This window comes from Miniopterus schreibersii (genome assembly GCF_964146895.1).
Source record: "Miniopterus schreibersii genome assembly, chromosome: 2".
In the NCBI taxonomy this organism is placed as follows: domain Eukaryota; kingdom Metazoa; phylum Chordata; class Mammalia; order Chiroptera; family Miniopteridae; genus Miniopterus; species Miniopterus schreibersii.
Window position 1 is genome coordinate 183,552,794 of NC_138102.1, and position 21,766 is coordinate 183,574,559.

The following is a 21,766-nucleotide window of genomic DNA, read 5'->3' on the forward strand; positions in this document are numbered from 1 at the left end:
TCCCATACTTAGAACAGCGCCTACAAATACTTAATGAAAAGTAGAACACCACACACAGAGGACCTTAATCCATGTTCAAGGATGTCATGTTCAAACATGGAACCATCTTCCCATCAAGCTGACAGTCAGTGCTCCAATGACTCCCACCCTTTCCTACAGAACAGCTTACGTGTACATACTACATGGTTGTTCTCCCGTAGCATCAGCTATACCAGTTAAGTCGCCTACTGGCCCATCCTCCTGCTGGGTCGCGCCCCTTACTTACAAAGCAAACGCAGCTCTAATGCACAAGGTCCTGATTGTGCTTGTCACCGTGGGAACCTTTTCACCCACACTGCACGTACCATTGGCATTAAAAGGAATTCAACAGCCTAACTAATAATAGAAAACTATCCAGTCTAAGTGCAGTGTGCCCAAATTATGCACTATGAAAGCCTTGATTTCATTATATAGCTGATCCTTGAACAATATGGGTTTGAACTGTGCGGGTCTACTTATATGCAGATTTTTTTCAATAAATACTGTACATGTATTTTCCTTATGATTTTCTTAACATTTTCTTTCCTCGAGCTTACTTTATTGCAAGAATACAGTATATAATACATGTAACATATAAAATATGTGTTAATCAACTGCTTATGTTACTGGTAAAGCTTCTGGTCAACAGTAGGCTACTGGTAGTTTTTGGGGAGTCAAAGTTACACGCCAGGGGGTGGGGGGATCAGTGTTCCAACCCCTGTGTTGTTCAAGGGTCAGCTGTATTGTATTCAAATGTATAACTTTGATGTACAGTTTTGCTCCAATATAAAGAGTTTTATTGTTTTGCTTTGCTTTATTACTTTCACCTCCACAAAAAGAAAATAAAGGCAGCAGAGTCAGAAGCCTCAGGCAGATCTAATGAGCACTAAAGTGCCTTGAACACAAGCCCCCAGGAGGAAGAGTACCTGACGAATACTGGGAAAAGGACTCTCTTCTATAAATGCATCTTTTGAGTCCCATCTGGTCAAACTGAGAACAGTCTCCAGATAATGCAATTCCTATGAATTGCAAACCAGTAACAAACAACAGACAGCCCCTTACATATCATATCACTCTTTAAGTTGATAAAAGAATCCAGTTCAGAACACAACCGCAGAAATGGGTATGAAAGAGAAACTTTTTAGATTAAATCTCAGGTGCACTGGCAAAGCTGGCCTGGTATGGGGAAAGCGAAAGTTGAGAAAACTCCCAGGATCACTAAACCACATGGCACAGTCACAAAAATCATGCTTTCCAGGATTTTGCCCAAGTTCAGATTTCAAGACCAATCTACCACTACCTGATTTTGCCCTGAGCAGGCACTGAGCTATACCAGACCTAGTAAAGGCTTTGGAGCCAAGGGGAGGACCATCGCATCCAATCCCTGATCCCTCACTAGCTCTATGACCTCTCAAGAAAAGGAGAGAGGAGAGAGGATCAACCTCTCAGGTTTGCTGGGTGGATTTTAAAAGCAACTTTGAACATAACCTAACATATTGAATCTTTAAAAACAAAAACAATGGATGTCAGCACCCTTTCCTACTTATCTAAAGACAAGGCTGAACTCATCAGAAGTAGTCCAACACTAATTTCCAGGTCTAAATAGATGTCATGTCAACTATATTCCATTCCCTACCACTAAAAGGTTGTAAAATCTAAAACCTAAAAGATGTCTCCTAACATCTTAGTACCTTGGCAACCTTCTCTCACATGTATAAACACACAAATTACCTTTGTAGAATAAGAGCTTTATAACTTTTCTTCATAACATAAATGTAAATATACATGTGATAACTGCTTACAATTTAAGAAACTAGGGTTTTTTCAAATTCCACACCAAACAAGGTCATAATTTAAATATCAACGTAGAACAAACTGTTTATTTGGAAAACTACAAGTAATTGATAGCTGCGTAGCTGTATTAAAGTGTCTACCTATGTGATAGGCCTGATGTTAACATACAGGAAAAATTGTGCCTATCTGTCTCCAGTCAGCCGTATGAGCACACTTCCCAATGCTGACCGATCCCTTTTTGAAACTGTGTTTGTACAGACTGGATAAAAAAGTGATCTAAGAAAGGGTATTACACCACATTAGGCACATGTCCTTCAAGCATCACAGTACTAGAAATTTAAGACAAACAAGACCAACTTCTGAGGCTGATGTAGGACTAACCAGTCGGAAGCATGGCCTAAGGCCCTCACACACCATAAAAATCAGGGAAACTAATTGGGGTTCTTCAACATCTGAGAGGTAGCATCCAGCTACTATTAAGGAATAAAATGGGGATGCAAATAATTAGTGCACCCTGAGGTGATAGTTAATTCCACTAGCATGCCTTTTCACAGGGCATGCGTATTATGGAATTCCACTTCATCCCTAATCTGAGAATACTAAAACTGGAAATATCATAAATTAGCCAAATGCCAAATATTCCCTGAAAGAACTTTAAATAAATTCCTCCCCAATCCCCTGCATAGAAAGATCTTGAAACTCCTTGGAGACAACACACAGACCCAAACCCACTTGCATTATCCACAGCTCCAAGCAGTCAAAAGTTTCCCGACATCTTTTCTCTGGCAACTTGCGCAAAGGCAAAAAATACAAGGCACATTCAGCATAGGCTAGAATAAACTTTCTGAGCAGCACAGAACAGCACCTGGGATTTGAGGAAAAACTGTACCCTGACCAAGTTTTAAGCTCTGTTGGAGAAGGAAATGGCTGGAAGCTAAAAAGTGTGACAGGCTTTTAAAAGGCAGGTAAGATACAGCCTGCCTTTCTTAGTAAGGTAGGTTCTGGCTAAAACAAAAGCATAAGATAGGAGAGAGAAAACACACACATACACACATACAATAAACAAACAAAAAACCCCTACCCCGAACCCCTGTAATGTTTGCTCTGGAAGGGAGTTCTAATTTAACACATGAAGAAATTGGAGCCTTGAGAGGGTGGGTAACTTGGCCAAGGCTACAGTTAATTGGTGGCAAAGATGGAAGCAGATTCCAGGTCTCCCCGGCAGGGACTTCAATGCGGTTTCCCACTCCACCAAGCTGCCACCCCATGTAAGATGTTTCATAAAACTTCACCGAAACTGTTAACATAAGGGTCCAATTATCATCCAAAGATCTGCCCGTTAGATAATAGCTCGAAAATTCCATCCATTTTACAGCAGTTACCAGAATCATCTTTGAAAGAAAAAAAAAGCAGGCCCGGGGGGGGGGGGGCCCTGGAATCCTAATTTTGACTTGTCCCCTAAGGCAAACTAAAGGATTTCACACAGGCAGAGTGTGCTAGTATCCACAACCACAAAAACAGACAATATTCCCCACCCACACAGGCCCAGGAAGGCGGCCGCTCTTGGGCACCGCCCCCCACCCAACTCACTCAATTCTCCACTCGCGTCCCGGCGCACGGGGGACATTCCACCTCCCGCGTAGCCACCGCGGGCAGGGCGGGATCAGCCACCCTCCCTCAACACCACGGCCCCCCCAGAAAGGGAAGAGAGGCTGAGAGCCTCGGGCTCCCAAACGAGCACTCGCTCGCACGCGGGACCCCCCGGATCAAACCCCTCGCCCCGCTCGCCGCGGCGGGGGAGAGGGGGAAAACCCCACGCAGGAAGTGTGTCCTGCGCTCCGCTCCCCGCCCTCCCCGCGCCGGGACCTTGCGCTCGGCCAGCCGGTACCTGCCCTCCGCCCCCAACAGGCGAGAAGCAGCCGCGTCCACATGGCTTCAGGTGTTCACATGGCAATAAACGGGCCCCGGGCCCTCCCGCGGCCGGGGCGCGCTCCGGCTCCCGGGAGCCCCGGCGCCGCTCGCGTCCGCCCGCCCGCCCGGCCCCTCCCAGCCCCAAGCCCAGCCCTCCGCCCGCCCGCCTCGCCCCCAGCCCGCAGCGAAGAGCCCAGCGCAGCCAGATCCCCGAGGCGGTCAGGGGCCCCGGGGCGGGCGGCGCTGACCCCGCCGACCCCGGGCACCGCCCGCTCGCACCCGCCTCCTGGGCACCCGAGGCTGCGACGAGCAGGTACCCTCCGCCCCCTCCAGGACAGGACCGGTGCCCAAGCCCTGCGGGACTCCCAGGCCGGACCGAGACCCCTCACGCCCTGAAGCCAGGCCGGGCCCCTTCCCCTCAGCAACCCTACAGGCCAGGCCAGGCCGCTCCTCTCTGCACCCCGGGGCGGGCCGGGCCATGCCCCCCAGCACCCCGGGCCCGCCTCAGAGTCCGGTGGGCTCAGCACTCCCGGCTCGGGCCGGGCAAGGACCTCTGCCCCCAGCCCTCGAGGCCGGACATCCCGGCCTGGCCCCAACCCCTCAGCCCCGGCCCCAGCCCCCCGGCCCTGCCCCCTGCCCCTTACCCCCACCCCGGGCGGCGGTTACCTGCGGGAGCCCCCCTCCCGGTCCCTCGGCCTCCGCCGGGGGCGGGAGGGGAGAGAGCGGCGGCGGGCGGCGCTGCGCGGGGTGGGGGTGGGGGAGCCTCCGCCGCCTCCAGCTCGGGCGCCCGGGCCGGCGGCGGGGCGGGCCGGGGCCGCGGCCCCTCGAGGCTCGCTCCGGCCCGCGCGCTCGCTCCCCGGTCGGGCGCGCCTCAGGGCGGGCTCCCCCGGCGGAGGCCGCGGCCGCCTCGCAGGGGCGGAAAGCCGCTCGATTCGGGATTTTTTCTCTCCATTCTCCCAACACACAGGAAATAACAGAGCGTCAGGTGACGGCGCGCGGCCAATGGGGAGGCTCGAGGCCGCGGCGCGCGGGCGGGCGGGCGCGCGGCGGGGGCGGGGCGGCGGGGGGCGGGGCCGGCGCGCGCGCGCGTGCCCACCCGCGTGCGGCGGCGCCTAGGCCTGCGCGCGCCGGCCCGACCCCAGCCCGGCGGCCGGGGTCGCGCGGGGTTCCCCTGGGCAGCCGCGGGGCGCAGCGCGCGCGTCCGGCCGCTCGCCCGCTGCCGTCTGGGCTCGCGGCTCCCGTCTGCGCGTCCTGGGAGTGGCCGCGAGCCAACTTTCTGGGGAGTTAGTGGCCCGGAACCTCTCTTTGGGATTTCTGGAGTTCCCTGGGGCCTCCAACGCCAGAATCGCGCCTCTGGCAGCCCAGGGCGCCCGCGCACCAGGGCCCGGCCGCCGCCCGGTAACCTGTTCGGTAGGGCTGGGCACGGGGGCGGCTCTTGCCAGCCAAACGTCCTCAGGGCCCCGCAGACCCGGTGCCTTCGCCGCCTCCACCCCTTGGCCCCGCGTGTCCTTGAACGAATGACGCGGGCCCTCAGTTCCCTTCGCTTTCGCTAGAGGAGTGGGGAGGCCCACTAATCTCGCGTGGGACATGCACGCTCACCAAGCGCCCGCGGCGGCATTAAAACCTGCAACGCCCGGTCGGCTGGATCCAGAGTCCAGAATAAATCTGGAGATAAGGCAGAGGAATTGTGGTGCCAAGGCTATTCCCAGACTTCCTTTGTAAATCTCATGTATGTTTTATGGAGCAGAGGAATGGCTTGACCTTTTTAAAGAAAAATCTCAGGCGTGGAACCACCAACTGAGATGTTTGTGCAGTGTGACCCACTGCTATCACAGGTGAGGCCAGCGAGGAGATGTGTTCGTGTTCCCGCCTGAGACTCACCTGGATACCTGGCCAGGCTCTCTCCCCGCTCTGGGCCTCAGTTTCCCACTGGCACAGTGGGAATGGAGAGATGTCCCTAATTTTGGCTAAAATTGCTGATTCTAAAGGAGGCCCCCATGTGCCCTAGATGTTAGAGTAGTTCCTTTTCTGAAGCAACCTAACTTGAAAGTAAACTGGAGTTGGAAAAGTGCTTTGCGCAGCAGGTGAAGGCTGATAGGAACCAGGTGTGGCCTGGGGCCCAGATTTAGGTACATTTGAGGTACACAGCTCCCCAAGGCCTGGCTCTACCCTTTCACCTCTCACCCCACCTAGCGAGACACATTAACACTTTGCCTTGCCTCAGGCCACCCAGGGAGGGTCCTGGCTGTGGCCACACCTACCCCCAGCAGAGGGATCCCAGGCAGGGCCTGAGTTGGTTCTAGCACCTCAGGAAGATGTGACTGGCGAAGGCAGTGATTTCTCCTGGCTTCTGTCCAATCTCACTAAGTGGGGGCCAGCTCCAATGTGGGTCAAGGCTATTCTCGAAGACTTGGTTCCCAACACCTGCATGCCAGGTGGGGTGCAGGCTCTTCCGGGGCAGGGCTGAACAGGCTTTGGGGCACTGCCCTCTGGCTGTTCCCATTGTTCTGTGAGTTTCACTTTCAAATTATTTGGCACCAAGACTTTTAAAAAGACCAGTGCTGGCTTCTGCTTGGGTCAGAGCAATAGAGGGAAAGGTTGGGGGGGGGGGCGCACATGAGCTCTCAGCACAGACCCATGTTTTCTGGAAGGATGAAGGGGAGCTTATTGAACCCTGGATGTTGGGGGCACCCTCAGTTTCTTGAGAGAACTCATGAAGCAAACGGAAGCCCTTTTCCTTATAGTCTCCTGGCCGGTCATTTCTCCCTTCCTTTCCCCTCTTCCTCAGCTCACTCAGGTTTCAGACTGAGGGACTAGAACATGAAATGAATGGTGAGAAAGGGAAAGAATGCAGACAGACAACCGGAGTCCAGGCTCTGGTTTGCTCCTGCCTCCTGTCCCACCCCCTCTGACCCTGCTGGAACAGTGCCCAGCTGACCTCCACCTGGAAACTTCCCAGTCCCAGGGCCAGACCAGCCTCAGCTTCTTCACCACTTGCAGTCTGTCACTTTCCCTTTCGGTACCATTTGGACAAAGAACATGTGTGGGTGCTATGGCCAACAGAGATTTGGGGCACTCTTGGGCTGTGTGGCCCTGGACAGTTCACTTCATGTCACAGAACCTTGGTTTTCTTGGCTATAAAATGGGGATGGTATGACCTCACTCATAGGTGTTATGAGAATCTAGATCTGCATAAAAAATTCAGTACAGTACCAGGCCCATGTTAACAACAGCTACAGTTCTATGCTGTGGACACGATATGACACATGAGCAGACGGAGGCTCAGAGAGGTTAAATCACAGCCCCAAATCCCACAGCGGCTGGAGCTCAGGACCTGGGACCCCTCCCTCCTTGATCATGTTGGCATCTTCTAGTGTTCTCTCATCATCTCGTCTGCGAGAATCCTGTTTTTCCTTCCACATTTTAAGAAAAAGACAGTAGATTCACTGTTGTTGTTTTTCCTCTCTCTTAACCCAGTCCACTCGAGAAATACTTATTGAACTGAATCAGTGGTTTCAATTCCAGAAGCAAAATTAATCCTTTCCCTCCTCCTCTGGCTCAGAGATGGCTTTTGGAAACCCTGTGTCCCTCCCTTTATTACAAACTCCTCTGCCCTCCTCCAGGCGCCTGGGCCACTCTGGGATTACAAATGGAGCCTTCCGCCTCTAGGTCACTGATTCCACTACCATGTGTCAGTGCCGATTGATTGAGGAGACTGGCCCTGCCTGGCAGATCAGTGACTTGTGTGAAGTGAGCCACGTGTCGTGCCTTCAGCGGCAGGTGGATGTCCTTCCTCTCACTTGCAGGCTCTCGAGCACACACGCAGCCCTCACCTTTCTCCTTCTGCAGGCCCCAGCTCCTTCCTCTCGGCGGGGCCTCCTGCTAACTCGAGCACACCAAGTGGCTGGCCTGGAAGGCAGGCTCCTAGTTCTCCAGAGCCTGAGGTTAACAGAGTGGGGAACCCCCACAGCATCCTGCAGAGCCTGTCCCAAGCTAGGCACTTCCCCCATGCAAACCAGATGGAAGCAGAGAGTACACAAACAGCAGGGTGGCCAGATCCTTTGTGGCACGCCTTCATTCCACACAGAGCACCTGCTGTGAGCTAGGCTGTCAGCCCTGATCAGGGCATAGGGGCTTAGGAAAAGCCTTTCTGGGGCAAGGACAGGGCTGGCTCTAAGGCTAAAGGGGTTGGGGATGCTCCAGAGGGCCAGGGAATACCAAGACTTAGCAGTGGGGGGACAGCCACCTGCTCTTCCAGGGACAGCTGTGCCCAGTGTAGGGCTAGGGAATCTGAGATGAGGCTTCGAAGGAGGGCAAGGGTGCGATCCTGCAGGGCCAGATATCTGTGACATGCTTGGTGTGAATGTGCATCACGGGATCTCAGTGACCTCTGCTCAGGTGGTGTGTCCCTCTTCCTCCAGGATGGAAGCTGTGGCTCCCTCCTTAGCTCCCGTTGACATTGTGACTGTGTCCATTTCTCCCAGGAGTGTGAGCATTTGCAGGGCAGACACCTTTGCTTCCCTGGGGTCTCCAGCCTCCCATGCAGGGTAGGGAACCCCATCCATAAAAATGTTAACATTAATAATGTCGATACAGCCCAGAGAAATGTAGGTTACTGAGAACAGGCACTGTGTGTTCACAACAACCTGATGAGGCTGAAACTGTTATCAACCCCACTTTACAGATGGGGCCACTAAAGCTCAGAGAATTTAAGTAACTTGTCCCAAGTCACACAGCTTGGAAGAGGCCGAGGTGGGATTTGATCCCAGGTCTTTAGAGGCTTAACCACCAAACTTCCCCGCACTCGGTAAACACTGGAAAGATGGATGGACAGTTGGTGGGTCCCAAAGTCTGCAGGTAGACAGGAAAAGAGATGTGAGGACAGCAGGGTCAGCACCAGCCTTTCCCCACAAGTAACATGTTAAAGCCCTGGAGACTGGGCGGTTTGCCTGGAAGACCGCGGCCTGCCCAGCTAGTGGCCTTGCTGTGTGTCAGGGCACTCATCTTCCCACAGGTGAGCAGTGAGGACACCCGAGGAGACTGTGTTGAGCAGCTGGAGGCCCTTGCAGCCTGGCCCCATGGGAGGGCAGTCCTCAGCCCCCTTGGCAGTCCTGCCCCGGGGGGTGCAACTCTCCCTGGGCAGCTGCTGGCGTGGCGGCCCAGCACAGGTCACTGAGCTGGAGGCCCAGCCTGGTCTCACACCCATGCATGTCCTTCAGCATATCATCCAATGGCTCGGAGTCTGAATTCGCTTCATTTGGAAATTGGAGCGGGCGGGAGGAGGGACTGAGGGCTCTGCCAGCCTTCGGGAAGTTGGGTCTCTTACCTGGGCGGCCCCATTCACTCTTCCCAACAACCTTATGAGGCAGGGACTGTCATCTTCATGGCACAGACCAGGAAAAGGGCAGAGAGGCTCAGAGACACGCCCAAAGGCACCCAGCTGGCAAGCGGCAGAGCTGGGATCTGAACTCAGCCTTTCTGCTCCAGAGCCCCCGCTCAATCACTTGCAGCGCTGCGACTTAAAGTGCGAATGAAATGCTATCACCGGGGCAGTGACAAAGGCACGCCACCTGCATTAACTCGCTTAATCCCTACAAAGCCCTGTGAGGGGGATGCTGCTATTACCGCATCTTGCAGGTGAGGAAACTGAGGCCCGGAGCCAGCAGGAAGGGGCAGAGTTGGAATGTGAAGCCTGGCAGGCTGGGCTGCAGGCTCCCACATCACTTTACCGCGAGGTAACAATAGGGAGGGTCCTTTCCATGGGGATTATTTCTGCTTGAAAGCTCAGGACTTCAGCCCCGTCTCTGTGGGCTCCACGGGAAGGCAGTGCCACATGCTGAGGCATGCTGGGAAAAGACTCTGTTCCATCCTGTGCTGTTGACATGAAACCCAAGCTTCCTGCAAAGAATTCAAACGGGGGAGAGAAGCGCAGCCATGACACAGCCACCACTTCCTGAGCCGCCAGCGTCCCTGTGCACCGGGCTCCACGTGTGTCCTCGCCCCTAGCTTTCGCGGGGCCCGAGCAGCTCCCACTTCACGGCTGAAGGAACTGAAGCCCAGAGCTGCTAACAGGACGCCCAGAGGCGCACAGCTGCTCAGGGGCAGATCTGTAATTCGTCCCCAGGTCCTGGAGAATCCTGGCGCTTCTCACCACATCAGTTGTGCCTCCCTCGGGGCGGGGAGGTGGGTCATTTGCTAGGCCCTGAGGGAAATGCTTCTGCCACAGGCTGGTCCCTCAGTGTCATGATTCCTGGACCACTGGGAAACACCAGGACAGGTGCAGAAATGCAAAGCTGGCTGTTGCCTTCTTGATCAGGGAAGCTGAAAATGCAGGCATCGATGCTCCCTCACTCCACATCTCCCTCCCGTGACTTGGGAATGGCTACCCTGCCACCAAGGTGATTGTCCTCTGCTTCCAGGTTCCTTGTTGCTGCCCTGCATTTCCCTCGCCAGGATAACTGCCGCTACATGTGTGGTCCCGGGAAAGGGAGAGCAGCAGAGTTGACAGATTCTCCAACTCCCAACTGGTCCTCTGGATGCAGCCTCTCTTCCAGGCCCACCCTTCCCTGCAGCAGGCTCATCAGTTACCCAAAGGCAGCTCTGACCCTACTCCCTCTGGCTCAAAAGTTTTCAATGGGTCCCAAGTGACTTCAGAGTTCAAGTCAATTCTTATCCAGCTGGATCACAAAGCCCTCATGTGGCCCCAGCTCAGCCCTCCACCCCTCTCTCACATGTCCCATTCTGCCTCTTTGCCAAAGTTTTCAGTTGTGTTCCCACCATGTGCCGGTCAAAGTAGGAAGTTCTTCCTCTTCCCTAGAGATCGAAATAATACCCTCTTTCACGTTTTATTCAAATCCCACCGCCTCCATGACGCCTTAATACCCATCATACATTCACTCAGCAAACACTGACTGAGCTCTTATCGTATGCCAGGCACTGAGTCCAAGGGTCCCTGCTGTCACGGAGCCTACAATCCCACAGGGCCATTAGAGAGAATGACTCGTCACATAAATAACCATTTGGTAACAGCTGTGACACACATTAGTAAGAAAGCATGGCAGGTGCACAGAGGCTATACAGTGGGACCCTGGGTCTTGGGGATCCAGGATATTTGAGATGAGAACTGAGGGGCATATAGAAAGTTGCCATATGATGAGGTTGGAAGAGAGCTCCAGGTGGCAGACACAGCATGAGCAAAGGCCCTGAGGTAGGAGACAACAAGCAGAATTCCAGGAAGGGAAGGGGCGGCCAGTGCAACATAAGTGAAATGAGAAGCTGGAGATGCAGCTGGAGCAAGACAGTGCAGGCCACAGCAGGCTTGGGGACTGTATCCCAAGGGGCAAGGTGGAGCCACTGAAGGACTCCATGCAGAGGAAATAGTCAATATTCATTTTTAAAGACCCTGCCAGCTGCCCTGTGGCTGAACATCTTCTGGAAAGTCCAGGCTTTGTGTCCAGCCACCCCTGAACCTCAGATATCTGGTCATTTGGATGTGGAATTTTCAAATCCTTCCTCACAGACTGAGCTCTTGAGGGCAGGGCTGACCTCTAGTTCTCCTGCATCATCTCCAGCACATGGAGCTGCTCCCAAAGCATTTGTGGAACAAACTCACAGACAGGACAAGACACTTACCAGCATTTCCCCCGGAAGGGGCCGGGCTGCCTGAGGGGCCTTCCATGTTCTCTGGAAATCACAAAAGTCAAGGGTTTTAGTAAGGCCACGACTCAGGGAACCCCTGAGGGCAGAGCCAGCATCCCACTGCTGTCCACACCCAGGGCCAGCATCCAGCATCTGCCGGTGACCATCTCCTGAATGACAAAACACAGGACTGCATGCCCTCAACAGCTGTAAGGTGCTTCTGAGTTTACGAAGCACATTCCACACGAGCAGTCTCACCTAGGGTCCATCCTCTCAGATGGGTACAGTTAGTGCTCCATTCTACAGATGAGGAAACTGAGTCCCAGGAAAGGGAGTCATGGCAAAGCCAAGACAAGAACCTGACAATAGTTCAGGCTGTTATGGTCCCCATAGGGTTAAGAAAACTCTAGAAATTTCTCCTAAAAATGTTTTCAAGTGACATATTTCATCAGGATGTCTGTCACACCAGCAGTGGGAGCCAACACACCAATTCTTGCAAGCTGTTCCCCTACAGTCAAATCCACACACTCAGGCCCTGAGGCTGGTGGCTCAGCCCTGGGCACAGGAGGGCACTGAGTGACGAGTCCTTGGCTCCCTGGAATTGGTGCTGGCCTACAACAGGTGCTCAGTAAATGCTAAGTGTTTGAGGGAATCTGAGCTGATTTGCGGGGACAACAATGGAGAACATTCCTACAGCTCTTATGGGTGTGCTGAGCTACACACATTGACTCAAGTCATCCTCGCAATAAGCCTCTGAGGTGAATTTACAATGATCCCCACTTATAGGTGTGGAAATTGAGACTCAGAACAATAACGAATTAGCCTGCGATCACGAAGCCAGTGAGTGGCAGAACTGGGGTTTGAACCCATGCAGAGCCCTTAAGCCAACCCCATACCCTGGCTGAGTGAAGATGGGCAGGAACCTCCCGGGCAAAGGGCACAGCACCCGTGCACTCCTCGAAGGCCGTGACCATGGGTGGCACAGCGCCCTCCCTGGTGCACCATTCCCATTCCCCTATTCCCATTCCCCACTGATCCCCTGTGGGCAGTGACAAGCTGGCATGGTAACCACTTCATCACAGGCTTCTGTCTCCCCAACCTCCCTCCCATAATGGTCTCCGGACTCCCTTTACCTCTCCTGCCTCATATGGGCTCCCAGCATTATAACCCTCCTTGACTCCTTTTTGGTAGTAGGTGGGGGGTAAAAAAGGGAGGGTGGAGGCGATGCAACCTTGAGGGAGCTCGCTAAGCCCTTGGAGCCTTGGACTTCTCCTCTGTAGAATGGGGACATTACTATCACTCGCCACAGGGCTGTGCTGTTCTCATTATTCTGGCCTCAGTTGCACCATCTAGTGGAATCACTCACCCCTTGATCACCCAGCACCAACGCAGTGGAACAAGGGGTGAGTGGTCTGTCCAACTCCAGAGTCTGTGCTAAGGAGAGGAAGGGGGGTATGTGAATGGCCTGGGTCTTCGTGGTAACAGCCTCACAGCCAGGTGTGGGCTGGGTGTAGCTCCCCAGCCCTGTAGTCACCTGCTCCCAGGGCACTCCCTGAACACAGTGCATGTGGCATGGTGCTGGGACAGCCCCATGCCCTCTCAGGTCCCGCCTGCAGCCCAGGCGAGGTGTGCTGGCGGGAGCAAGAGGAGCAGTGGGAAGGCTAGGCGCCGAGGCTGTTCATCTGCGGCCGGTTGAAGAATAGAAGGGAAGAAACATCCTTTCTGGAAAAATCAATGGGCAGATGATACCGCCCAAGTCACAACCTACATGGAAGCCATCCAAGAAAATCAAAGAGACAAGAGAATCACAGCCCCTGGGTCTTCTGTGGCAACTCAGCCTCACAGCCAGGGGAACGGAGAGGCAAGCCCAAGCCACCATCCTATAGAGAGGAAAACCAAGGCCCAGGGTGGGGCCCATGGCTTGCTCAGGGCCCCAAGGTGTTTCGGTGGCTCTGCCATGTATGGTTCGTTTGCAGTGGTAGGTGGGCCCTTGCTAATCCCCAGCCATCCGACTCCCTCTGATGTTGCCCATACTACCAAGGTGCCAGTTTCGCCTCACCCAGAAAACGCCAAATCTCTGGGGCTCTTCCTTGCATGCTTTTGGCTTATGGGATGGCCTGTCCCGTCCCCCCCTGCCCCCCCCAACATGTTAGGCAAAGTTGAGGGAGACTGCCTAACTCCTAGTAAGTGCTCACAAATGTTAGTTATTAACAAGTACAATTATCATCCCTATTTTACAGCTGGGGAAACTGAGGCTCAGAGAGATTGAGTGACTGGCCCACAGACACTAGGTGCTAGAGCCTTCACTCTCCTAGGCTGACTTTTCTCTAAGCTAACAGTTATTGAGTGCCCTCGGGAGCCAGGCTCTGGGCTAACTGCTTTGTGACAATTATCTCACGTAATCTTCACCACAGCCCTGTGACTTAGGTACTATTATTACCCCAGAAGACAGAAATTCAGAGAGGGCAGGCCACTTGCTTCAGGCCACACAGCTGGTAAGTGGCAGGGCCAGGGTTGGACCCAGGCAGCCTGGCCACTGCTGTGTGGCCACCTTGGATGGGGATGGATTGAGGGGAGTAGCCATCCTGGCCTCTTGCAGGAGCTTCCAGACACCTCGGGGTTCCAGGCTGCAGAAGCTGCTCCAGGAACCCTCACTCACTGCAGGGACGAGGCATCCACTCTGCCTCCCTGGCAATGTTGGCACCAGCTCAGAGTGGAGCCTGGGCCAGTCCTGGACCCCAGGAGTCCTGAGACTCCAAATTAAAAGAAGATCCAGGCTGGCCCTTAAATTCAAATGAGGCCATCTGGGAATCCCAACATGACAAGGCCAGCCTGAGAGGCCTGACTAGGGAGGAGCTAGAACAATCCAGCTTGGCAGGATCCTAGAGAATGATGTGAAGTTGCAGGGACCATGAGAGGTTTGTGTGAAACCTGCCCACTCTGTCATCAAGTTGGATTCTCCTTTCCTCCAGAACTGGCTCCCACTGTGGAGAGAAACGGGCCCCTCTTCCCCTTCCCCTCCCTGGGCTTTGGCCACGCGAGGTGACTGCCGTTTTACACCTTGAAGCTCTACTCTTGCACTTCCTTCTGGTGGTACAATCTCCCCTGCCTCAGCCTGGCTAACTCCTACTCATCTTTCAAGGCCTTCAAATGCCACCTCCTCTCTGAAGCCCCTCTTGATAGCCCTGTCGGAATTCACAGGGATACTCCAAGGAGAACATTTTTTGTTGTGCCCCTAGGTTGCTGACACAGCCAGCTCCCTCATAACCACAGCTACCATTAATTGAGCACCTGCTGTCTCTTTAATCCACACAAGCCTGCAGGTAGAAGTTACTCCTCCCAGGTCACTGCCTTTTAAAACTGCAGCTCTGAGAAACTAAGTCACTTGCCTAAGGTCAAACAGCTAGAAAGTGGCCAGGGAAGACTGTCACTCAGGACCTCCTGAATGCAAAGTTCCTGGGGTCCATCAGATTGGGGGGCTCTGGAAGGAGGGGGCCTACTGTGCTTCTCCCATCTCTGTATGCCTGGAGGGTGCCAGCTCCAAGTGGACAGACTCTGTGAACCTGGGCTGGGTGATATGAGCTAACCTGCCACCTGTCCCTCACTGTGGCTACCCACTTGGTGCTCCCAACACCGCTGGCCAGGAGGGTCTCGAGCCCAGGCCTGGAGTGGACCCAGCATCTTGGCCTTGGGCAGAACCTATTCACTCTTCCTTCCTTTTCCATCTGGCACAGGAAGCGCCATGGGGCGCCAGAGCCCCACAGACCAAGCGAAAGCCAGGCAGGCAGCTGCTCCTCACATGGTCCCTGCAGCACTCTCTGGCTCCCCTATGCAGGCTGATGGGCAGGCCCAGGACCTGAAGGACATGCCAGGGTAGATACACAAGGCTCCCACCAGTTTCTGAAGGGACATTATTTAACCACAGGAGGCTCTCCAGCATGGGACAGACATCCTCCTCAGACATAGCTGCAGCTTGCCCACCATTGTCAGGCTCCATAGGGAAAAATGCCCTTTGGGCGGGTTTGCCCAAAGGAAGTGCCCCCATCACCCCTTCTAGAATATGAGGCAGGGTGACTGTTCCATCCTGGTGGCCCACCTTCTGGGGGATCTGCAGGTCAGGACCTGCTCCCCTGGTTTCCTTCCTCATTGCTCAGCTCTGGGCAGGTGCTGGGAACGCTGAGAGGATGCCTTTGAAGTCCTTGTACCCAAGTGAGCATAGTGTGGTCAGTGCTGTGAGAAGGGGAATGGAGGTGGGCATGGCGCAGACCCCAACCCATCCAGATGGAGGGCAGGGGAGACTTCCTGGAGGAGGTAAACTGAGTCCAGAAGGACCTGACCTGGCCAAAAAGGAGGCGGTGAGGTCAAGATGAGGAACCAGTCCCAGGGAAGGAACAGAATGAGGGCCACACTCTGAGGCCCAGTGCGTGATGGGCTGGACCCAGCTGGCCACAGCCTTCCCCGACCTTCCATGTAAGGAGGGCTCCTGCTTGGCTTCTCAGCTCAGGACTCTCCATCTGTGCTAGGGCCTGTGCTAGGGACTGGCCCTGAGAAAGCCCACCCTGTGCATTCTCCAGAGACCTGCTCCAAAGATGGATGACCTGTATGCAGTCCGCTGCACCCGCCCGAGCCTTGTTGCAGCCCTGAGCCTTGGGCTGTGGTTGCTTCCCAACCCAGGTCAGGCTCCACCTCCTTGCCCTCACGGGCCTGTCAGAGGAGTCAAGGTCCTGGGACACTCTGCCAGCACTGGCCTGGCAGCAGAACCCTCTACCAGCTTCCTAGGCAGGCCAGGCCAACAACGCAGCTGGGGGCGCACCCAGCCCTGGCCTGTGTCTCCGAAGCCCCATCCCAGCCTCCGTCCTGGGCGCTTGGACTCTGCTCATCTGGGGGCAGCAGCTGTGGGCAGAAGTAGCCTTCTGAGACCTCAGGCCTTCCAGGCTAAGGGTAATGACAGGAACCGTGACCCTGTCTGGGGACAGAGACCTCGCAGGGAGGCAGCCAAGCCAGGGCAATGCCTGGGGGCCAGGAGAGCAGCCTGGGCCTCCCGCCGAGTGAGGAGGGGCTGGTGCGCCGGAGAGGAGAGAGGACCGGCTCCTCCCCGCCATGCCGGCCTGTCTGTCTTCAGCACTTCACTGTAAAAATAAATGGAAGAAGCACACGCCAGACAGAAAAAAGGGAGGAAAAAACCCCAAACCACCCCACATGGGCTCCCTCGGCGGGTCTGGGCCAAGGCCTTGGCCTGGGTTACTTGCTACTGCTCTTCGCGGGAAGCTGCTGGTGCCAAATTTGCATTTACCACAAACAGAGACAACACAATGTCATAATCCTTCTCCTGTCATTCCCCTCTCTTCCTCCTCCCACCTCAGACACACACACGCTAACACAAAATGACGGCTCCCTCGACAGCCTGAATGAGCAAAGCCCTGGATCTGCCTCTTAATTGTTGGCGTTTCTCTCTGGCCGCACGCTCCCTGCCCATCGCCCAAGTTGCAGGAGACCACCCACTGCCCCTTCCTTTGTCCCAAATCACCGCTGACAAATGGCCTGCTGGAGGTGGAAGACTATGCCTGGAAATAATGGGGGGGGGTGGAGAGAGGGAGAAGCCAGCCCCCCTCTGCAGCTGCCCCTGCACCCTCACTGCTGGGACCCTGGCCGCGGCCGCTGGCTGGACCCGAGGGGACGAGGGACAGCGATGGTGACTCGGCCCCTGGGACTCTGACCTGGGGCCTTGCCCTTCACGCCCCTCTGCGGCCTGGCTGCGGGGCGCAGAGCAGCCCCTCCTTTCCCGGCCATGCTCCCGGGCGCTGCTCTGAGCATCCCCCGCGCCACCCCTCCCTCCATCGCTCTTGATGGCAGTTTCAAAGCTGCAGCCGCCACTTGAGCAGCTGCGGCCTTTGATGGGGACAAGGCAGTGAAGGCCACCTGGGAGGCCCCTGCCCGCCCCGCCCCGCCCCCGCCCGGCCGGGCAGCGCGGCGGGCGCCCAGCGGGCACGCCTCGCACCAGAGCAAACTTTCACGGCCGGAGGAGAGGCGCCCGCACGCCCGTTACCTTTGCAGCAGCATCCTTCCTGGCACTTGCCCCAGACCCCTGGACAGACCACGACAGACTGCGACCGAGCAGGGGGAGGAGAACAACTCCAGAGCGAGGATGGGGAGGAGGGAAAGGAAAGGAGGAGGGAAAGGAAGGGGGGTAGTTTCTCGGCTCAGCCGCCTCCTCACGGCTTCTCCTGCCCAAGCCGGCAAGTGAAGTCACGGCCGCGGCTGTGACATCAGCTGAGCCTCTGACATCACGGCCCCTGCTGGATCTCACCTCTGCAGGGTGGAGACGGAGGAGCAGCGGGGAGGAGGGGATGGATGGAGGAGGGAGGGGAGCACCAATCCCTCCAGAGATCTCGTGCCAGTGTGGGGGGAGGGGCGGGCGGCTCATCTCAGAAAAATGTTTTATCTCTATAGATAGGGGCGATTATGTGTCTATTTATAATTGGCCCCGGAGTGAATGGCTTAAAAGGGGTGACCACCCACCACAGGAAAGAATCAGTCACTGCTTTTTGGAGCCCGTGGGGTAAAGGCCCAGCAGGATGGTCATGGAGCACCTACTGTGTGCTTGGGGGGGTGCTCAGGAAGACCTGGCGTGGCTCAGAGAGGGAAGGGCTTCTCTGAGGCTGCTCAGAGGGAAATCAGCTGGGATTTGAGGCAGGGGCATGAAAGGAAAAGGGCTGTTCAGGGCCAGCAAAGGAGCTCAGAGCCTGAAGGGCCAGCCAGGCAGCTTCTGGGCTTTTTGAATCCTCAAAAGCAGCTGCAATGAGGCCTTGGTCTGATAACTTAGGCCAGACTGCCCCCTGCAAAGGTGGGCTTCAGAAGGGGCAGGCAGGGTGAAGTGGTCCCGAACACCCCAAGTCCCACTTGGCAGCAGCAGGAGGCCTGCCCCTCGGTGTGTGGCCAGCAGTGTTGCTTCTGATGGGCTGAGCACTGGGCACTCACACGCTTCCTCTTACTCCACGGCAGTGCCTGAGAGGTGGGTACCAAAGCCCCATGTCAAGAGGGGGAAACTGAGGCCTAAGACATGATGCGACAAAATAGAGGCTCAGGTATTCCATGTCTGGACTCCACACCAGGGCCAAGTCCTTGGCCCTGCAATGCCCCTAGCCTGTGGCTCCTACTCTACAGCTGCTCAGGTCATCCCCAGCCTGGCAGAGTCTCCTCTGTCCAATGCCCACCTCCTCTGAGAAAACCACGGGTGCTGCAGGCCCTGCCCTCCGATGAGAGGCCACGCAGCCCACTCTGCTGTGCTCCCTTCATTCTGAGATCCAAGCCCAGGCCCATGTACCAACCTTTGGCAGCACCCTCTTCCTTGGCACCATGGGGCATCTGGCCACTGGCTGCCCCAAACTCAGTACACCCTTCATCCCAGCAACTGGACCTGACATTTGGTGAGGACCTACTAAGTGCCAGGCTCTAGTTCTCCCCTTTCATCCTTCCCATGTCCAGGATATCAGGGTTACAGCCAGGACACGGCTGTTCCCACTGTCTGTAAAGTGCTTCCATCCTTCCAGGCTTTTCCCGAAGCCCGGAGCTACCGTTCCCACCTCCGTTCTCAGGACTCCTGCCATGCTTTGCACCAGTCCTCCCCCCTCCCCCTCCCGCCCCAAGACTCAACATGGTGCAGAATCCACACCAGGCACTCACGAAACCCTTCTAGTAAAGTGACTCCACTCACAAAAGATGTGTGTACACCTGCAAACACCAGCCAGAAGCCCAGAACAAACCCCTTCATTAGATCCCCTAACAAACAATGCTTTCTCTGGCCTCCAAGCCTTTGCACATGCTGTTCCCTTTGCCTGGAACACCTTCTCCCCCTCTTCCTCAACTGAGGGTCTCAACTGAGACATCATTTCCTCTGAGAAGCATTTCCTGACCCTCAAGTCAAAGTTAGATGCCACCTTCCATGTTTTCCCCCATCACAGCTCCTACTCCCACAGTGTCACTGGGAGACAGCAGGAGCTGGTGAAAAGGATGGGGGCTCTGAGGCAGACTGCCAGGTTCAAATCCTAGCTCCCCAACTTGCTCACTGTGTGACCTTGGGCAAGCCACTTGACTCCACCAAGTCTGTTTCCTCCTCTTGAAAGGGGTGCAATAACACCTGTGCTGTTACGAGGGTCTCAGCACAGTGCAGATCCTCACCAGACCCCAGCGGAACAGTACCTGCCCTTTCATCTGCCTTCCTCCCTAGCTGGGCTGCTAGATCAGCCAAGGACATGGGTCTGACTTATCTTCTGACCCCTGGCACAGTGCCTATACACAGTGGGCACTCAAGAAATATGCACTGAGGAACCTAGGCAAAGTTGGTTGTTAACAGTGGACTGGAGAATTTTAATTCACCTCTGCAGAGACCTCCATCAGGCTATCTGGTTTTAAATCTTGGCTCTACCACTTCCTTCCTGTGTGATCTTGGGCAAGTTACTTAACCTCTCTGAGCCTCATATGCTCCACCTGTAAAATGGGGATAGGACTAGAGCCTACCTTATAAGGTTACTGTAAGACTGCATGAGAGAAAGGATGCAAAATGATCAGAGCAGTGCAGACGCTGGGCAGCAGCCAGATCTGTGTTGGCAGCCACCATTATTATTTTATCTGATCAGGGCCTGCGAGGTGCCACAGAGGAAAGGCTGAGAGATGTGGCGGGACAGTGGGAAGGAAGGGGCTTTGGAGGGACAGACTGGGCTCCAACGTAACACACTGAGCTCAGTTTCTCACTCTTTTTTTTTTTTAACCCTCACCCGAGGATATTTTTTCCATTGCTTTTCAAAGAGAGTGGAAGGGGGAGAGAGAGAAAGAGAAAGAGAGAGAAATATCGATGTGAGAGACACATCAATTGGTTGCCTCTTGCACATGCTCCAACCAGGACCAGAGGCGGAGCCTGCAACCGAGGTATGTGCCCTTGGTAGGAATTGAACCCAGGACCTTACAGACCATGGGCTGACGCTCTAACCACTGAGCCAAACTGGCCAGGGCAGTTCCTCACTCTCGAAGCAAGGTAACTCTCCGGACGTCGCTGAGATCCGAGTGGGTAACTGCAAACGGGGAATATGAAAGCGCCTAGCACAGGGCCAGGCCCTTAGTAGATACAGAACAAAGGCGGGTTCCCTTCGGCTTCCTTGAACCATGGCCATCCATGCAGTTATTCAACAGCTCTTCACGAACATCCTGACATGGGAGGTGTGGGATCACAAGCCAGGAGCGACAGAGGCAGACAAGAGGCTTAGAAGGAAAGGCAGCCGGCGGTGGGGAGACACTGGGAAAGGCTTCCTGGAGGAAGAAGTATGCGAGCTGGGTCACAGGGGCTGGGGGAAGCGAGGATGGTCCAAGCACCCCGAACCCCCCAAAGGCAAAGCTTATCTCCGAGGCAGCAACTCGGCGCACGGGGTAGAGGTGAGCATGGGTTTTGGTAGCATGGTGGCTGTCCTGACGGGCTCCGTGAGCACCAGGCCTCCGTGCTGGGTATGCTACTGTCAGGAATAAAAGCCACAACACAGAGACCAGACAACCGACCTGGGAGGGATGCTGGAACCATCAGGCCCAACCGCTCTACAGATGTGGAAACTGAGGCCCAGAGAGGGGAAGGGACTTGTCCAAGGTCACACGGTAGGTCAGTTGCAGAGCTAAGGTCTACACTTGGCCTCGTAACCCCTTGGTCAGAATTCTTTTAACGATAACAGCAATAATGGCTAACGATACTTACTGTGTGCACCCCATCTTAGCTTCTTAGGAGGATGGTGAGGAACTACTACCCCCACCTTACAGATGAGCAGACAGAGGCCCACAGAACTGAACTGAGCTGCCCCAAATCACACCGCTAATAAAGAGCAGGGCCAGGATTCAACCCCAGGCTGTCCAGCCCCGGAGTCTGGGCTTTTAACCAACACACTCCACTGCTTCACGTCATAGCAGGAATCCATCCGTCACACACGCACGCTCCCCTCCATCTGACCGCGCATGCGTACTCACTCAACAGCGCTCACTTCTGCTCCCCCTATCCCAGGCCCTGAGGAGTCGGCTGGGAATGCAGAGCCAACCCCATGGAGCCCCTCCTGCCTCTCCCGTGACCCCTGCTGCCTCGCACTGTGCCCAGTCATTTCAGAACTCACAAAAAACCGTCCTCCTGAAAAGCCCGGTTTCAAATTTAGCTGCTCAAGACCACAGACCACTCTACTGCTGGGAAACCACAAACCAACCCCCTTTCGAAGGCCATTATGTCACCTGCTTAGGAAAGGGGGAGTGAAGACTATTGATCCAGTATCAATTTCTGGGCAGAACGGTGAGTTGCATGGAGGTCTGAGGCCTCACTGGCAAAAATCATCATCATCATCATCATCATCATCATCCCGCAAATCAGATTTGGAAATGTTCA

The 21,766-nt window shown here is 55.2% G+C and overlaps 1 protein-coding gene across 2 annotated transcripts in view; it reads right to left on the bottom strand.

The window, feature by feature from the left end:
* TCF20 (transcription factor 20) overlaps positions 1-21,766 on the bottom strand; it is a 148,923-nt gene that overhangs the window by 82,173 nt on the left and 44,984 nt on the right. Inside the window, exon 1 of one of the 2 annotated variants that reach the window (XM_081128298.1) lies at positions 4,390-4,471. The exons of the other annotated variant lie outside the window; for it this stretch is intronic. The gene's annotated coding sequence lies outside the window, so the exon portion shown is untranslated. Of the gene's footprint in view, positions 1-4,389; positions 4,472-21,766 lie in introns of those variants that run through there. 2 annotated transcript variants of the gene reach the window in all.